The sequence below is a fragment of the Morone saxatilis genome, unplaced genomic scaffold, assembly GCF_004916995.1.
Source record: "Morone saxatilis isolate NCDOM2014 unplaced genomic scaffold, NCSU_SB_2.0 Contig11, whole genome shotgun sequence".
Lineage (NCBI taxonomy): Eukaryota > Metazoa > Chordata > Actinopteri > Moronidae > Morone > Morone saxatilis.
Genome location: NW_023339663.1, coordinates 7,068,199 through 7,073,495, shown reverse-complemented (window position 1 = coordinate 7,073,495; position 5,297 = coordinate 7,068,199).

Genomic DNA, 5,297 nt, shown 5'->3' with positions numbered 1-5,297 from the left:
GTAAGGCTGTGATTTCTGACTGTGTATGTGAGAGAGGGGGGGGGGGACTGAGGGATTTGAGATGCAATATGGGGCGATTTCTTTGCCATGCATTACACCTAACTGTGTGGGCTGAAGGCTCTGTACATATGGCTGAGCTATGCATGCATACATGTACATATTCTCTACACATTAACATCAGTTGTGCATGTGTGATCGAGTTTCTATTTAATATATCACTCAACAGTTTTAGGTTTTAAAGGAATCTGAATAGTGATGGTTCTTTAGTTCATAACAAGGAGGTCAGGGTGGACCACAGACCAGGTTTGAGTTCTGTGCATCGCTTTAGGAAACTAAAACACCTAAGTTGAGGTTAAGTAAAGTTAGTGGTTTTGGTTAAATATTGAGAAATACTGAGATATATGGGAAAGTAAACACGTCCTGTCTTGTGTCACTGTTGACTTTTTAATATTTAACCAAGATTATTCCCTAACATTAACCAAGTGCTTCGTCTGAGAACATTTTGCAGGTGCGTTCATTAAAAATGTTTCTATATTGTGTTGGTAGAAAATGCCATTCAGGAAAAATTATGTTTATTTCAAATTAAATGTTCTTTTGCATATTAGTAGCATACAAACTTTAGGAAGTTTTTAGGAGACTTTTGTCCATTTAAACTGGACCTAAAGGCTGTGGTGACGAGGTATAACATTGCGTACAAAGTCCTAATCCAAAAAACAAATGAGCCAGAAAGTGTTTGAACCATGTGATGAGGAATGGACTGTACAACAATTTCAGTCACTATAAGTTACCCGATGTAACTGGCACAAAACAAAAGGTAAAGGTAGGAGAAGCCTGGGACACTAGCTCTAATTTGCATATTGACATCCAATCACAAACTGAGATAACTGAACACGTATTAATATCAGGTGTAAATGTAAATAAAGGCTCATTATCAGGATTACATATCTAGATACAGTTGAAGGACAGATTCGCATTTTTTCTATCCTAACACAATACTGACGAGCCCCTACAGTATGTAGAGTACATAAAGAGTCCAGATTCCAGTCGTTTTAATGCAAAATTTAAAAAAACACTCGGAAGACATCTACTTAATTTGACTAATTGCAATTGTTGAAGCCTCAAATTACATTTGGTTAAACTTTTGGGGTGGAGAACAGGAAACCAGACTGTGGAACTGGATCTATTCCCAGTCAGTACAAACGGTATGTTTCAGTGTACATATGGCCATCTAAGTATTGTTTTAAGACATGCTTTAAATTATCATTTAACACGAGGTTGTTGATAGAAATCTCAACTGGTTGGTTATATCAGAGCAAACCAGTCCTGCTGTTGTTCACAGGAGAAAGGATATTCTCTTTCCGTCATCTTGGTTCGAGCTAAACTACACATGCCACAGCCTGGCTGACAGGGAGTTTGGGCTTTTAGGGAGCAGTGAAAGCACACAGCTGTGAAGGAAAGGGGTGTGCTGGATTTATAACACGAGACAAAATGAGAGCATCACTGCGACATCATCACTGTGGCACAATAACCGGTTTATCTCGATTATCTTGTTTTTCAGAATCGTTTGGAAATCAAAAAATGGCCCTTCTTTGTATGTTGCCATTTAACCCAGTTCATAAAGAACATTTCCCCCTGAATCTCTGCTAAAAGCTGACTGTGGCTTCAAACCACTTTGAAAGACTCGGCCTATAAAACCCTGATGCAAGGTGTTTTTGTTCTCTTGACAGTCAAGAGCTTTTGCTGTGAAGGAGAAGTGAAGCAGGGCGCTCTACCTCTCTCTCCTCTCCATTTCTCTCCTCGGTCCATTTCAGCGACGAGGCAAAAGGTTTTACTCTCCTTTACCTGACAGCCTTCTGATTTCATCTCTCTTTTATAGCACCCTGAGATGAAATGGAGAACAAAATGATGAACCTTTTCTCACCGAGACAGCCTTTTTATGGTTCCATCTTCCTCTTCCACCGTCTCCATTTCTCCATCCTATTGTCAGCAGTAACACCCCTCCACATCTTTCTTTTCAGCGTATCCTCTCTACAGGGGCATCTCCTATGAGCACATCGATTGGGCTGAACCAAGTAGCCTGAAGAGAAACGGAGAGGAGTGTATGAGTGAGTATTTTCTTTTTTTTTAAAAAAGGGACGAGCAAATAAAAAAAAAAAAAAGGAGAAGCTCTCTTCTGTCTCTCTCACTCATTGGATAACCAAGTGCTTGCAGAGAGCAGTATGAGATTAAAGGGAGCATGTGTAGAGGCAGAGAGCGCTGGTGCTTCAGCACCCAGAGGTCATTTGGGTCCCTTTGATAGTATTCAGGCCTCGCCTCATGTACTGACCCGTCCTTAAGATGAGAAGCTTTCATCAGTCTCTGCCGGACACAAGAGCCCACTCAGGATCAGGGGCTCAAATTAGAGGAGGGCTTTGTGTGTGTGTGTGTGAGTGAGTGAGTGAGAGAGAGTGTGTGTTCATATTGTTATGTATAATTCAATGCTTTTACTGTTATAAAAGCCTTTCCCTTGGTCTTTGATCACACAGGCTGGTGAGAACAATGCTTAAACTGGATTTTCTAAATGATTTGTCCGGGAGGGACAGGAGGGGCATTTGAAAGCATTCAGGTAAGAAAGACAACAGAACAGAGGAGGAGGCTGCCTGTAGCAAGCTAACAGTACCCCGACTGTACTCTGAACATCAAGCACGCTACGATTCAAAAGTTTGGAATCGCCTGCGACAAAAGCTCGAGTCGTAAGTCAAAAAGGACTACTCTATATTTTCAAGAAGTCTTTCATGCTTTTAAGTTGTAAAAAGTACTCTTTGCAAATAGATTTCATTCTCTATTAAGAGTTTGCAAAAAAAGTAATGTTCTGTACATGGAGAATAAAATGTTGTACAATGGTTCAACTAGACTGCCAACTGAAAGATACCTCTGACCTACAGGTGAACAATATTCAGTCATCGGTAAAAGAAATTGGAAGATTAGCATCAAAATCTGTGCAGATTTATATAAGAACAGGTTCTGTGTCCACAATAATGTCTGTAACAAGCTGGAATGAACCGGCGTATTGCTTCAGCAAAACTGTTCTTAAAACTTCAAAATAAAAACAGAAGCTTTATCTACAGTTCGCACAGTTGGAATTGAGCCACTGAATATTAGCTGAACATACGGTGGACTGACAAATCACAGTTTAAACGTATTCAATCTAACCACTGAATAATGGGACCCAATGGCACCGTTACTTTACTTTATAGCGACAAACAACCTATGGACCTTCCAAAACACAGCATCAAAAGTTCCTTCACTTCCACAAAATAAATATTTGCACACTGTCTCCTGAATCAAGAACAGTCCAATTATTTACTTTACCTTTTCTTTTTCATCTTGACTCTGAATGCCGGATGGGACGTAAAGCAATAGTTTTGGGAAATGTTTCTTTCTTGCTGAGAATTAGATGAGAACATTGATTGTACTTTCATGTCTGGTTGGTAAATACGTAGCTGGAGCCAGCAGCCGGGTTAGCTTAGCTTAGCTTAGCATATAGCCTGGGTAAAAAGGACCTCTAAAGCTAATTAACAAATTAAATCAGAAAGTGTTTAATACTTTTTGTGACAGTTTTCCCAAAATGTCAAACTATTCCTTTAATATCGAGGAGTTCACAAAAATAGGATCCATGAACGGCACAAAACAAACTTTAGACTAGAGGATCAATCGACTCCCATCTCTTACTGAGGAGGTGGAAAAAACAAAGAGGAGCAACATGTTTTATTCATTTTGTTTGCCTTTGGTAACAGAGAGAAATGCACAAGATGTTGACAATTGTATTCATTACATTTTTCCTCACATACAGGACGTGTCATTAGGAAGATTTTGGAACTTCATAATGAGGCAGGGATGAGGGAACAACGCTTTATCAGCCAAATCAAAGCTCAAACTAGAGTCTCAGCAGACACAGATTGAGACAGGATGCTGAGTAATGAGGTCTGGAGTACACAGTTATAGTTAGAAATGCCTTCTGTGATACACAGTAAGTGAAATACAGTGATAGACAGCAGAACGGTGGCTCACCCACACAAAGTAATAACAGAAAAGAAAAAAAAAATCACTCTTTCATTTCATGGGACCTGTAAAAAGGGAAACTGTGAAACATTCCTCACAGCAATCGCTTTAACTGCCAAGGTGAACACGGGGGTTAACAAGCTCAGCAAAGCAAATAATTGGTACAAATAAGTAATTAGCACAGTGGAAGGGCTCAGATAAAATGTGAAGGAGCACTAATTGAACATGATTATAAACTTACTTCCTTCCTCCTCCATCAATTGGAGCTGTAACGAGGATGTCCTCAGAGATAATTAGGATCACAAGGCAAAAGTGCCACTTGAGAGAAACTCAGAGGGAGACTGCTCAGTACAGTAAAACATGGCAAGAGTTTACCAAAAATACTGCGGAATAGTTATTAATCTCACATAATCGTGTGTTAGTTTCGATATCACCCGCATGCTGCTCAGACTAAGCTCCATGAAGCAATATTTTTTATATTAACACTCATATTACCAATCCATTGACAATTAACCTGCACATTTTGAGGTTACTGTTGAACCATTCTGTTGGTTTTCCAGCTACCGTTTGGTTGAGTCTCACTGCTGTCACCAATCCCACCGTTTAAACCACTAACATTCAGAAATAGTAATAAATGTCCATCACCATTTTTCAGAAGCCAAAGTAAAATCTTCCACTGCTTGTTTTGTCCAACAAAACCCAAATATATTTATTTTACTATTGTAGAAGATTCAGAAAAAATATCGATCAAGCAAATAGTGATATTTGAGATGGTGGAAGCAGTACATTTTGGGAATTTTTGCTTAAAATTATAAATCATTAAAAGTAGTTACTTTAGTTAGTTGCAAAAAAGAGCAACTTTGGCCCACCCCACCAAAGAAACTAGACCCTCAAAACATTTGAACTTTAGGTTAAAGATATACTTGCTTTTTACTACGGTACACATTCACAACTACGAGTTCCTGTGTGCATTGTGTCCATTTGAAAACGTCCTCAGAAACTAACGCGGGTAAAAAGAAAGTTTATCTCCAGCTAAAAAGCTAACAAATCTGTTCATGCACTAATTATTTTTATATTTTCCTCCAAGAGTTTTCTGTTTTTGGATTTTCAGTCATAGCAACTGCTACTTGCCCGGAGGTTTGGCTAAAGGCGCCAGGTCAGGACACATTTTGTTGACAAAACATGTTTTATTTGGTGTATAACAGCTACACATTTTTACAGTTGGAGAATATAAGAATCACTTTAGGCCTACAACA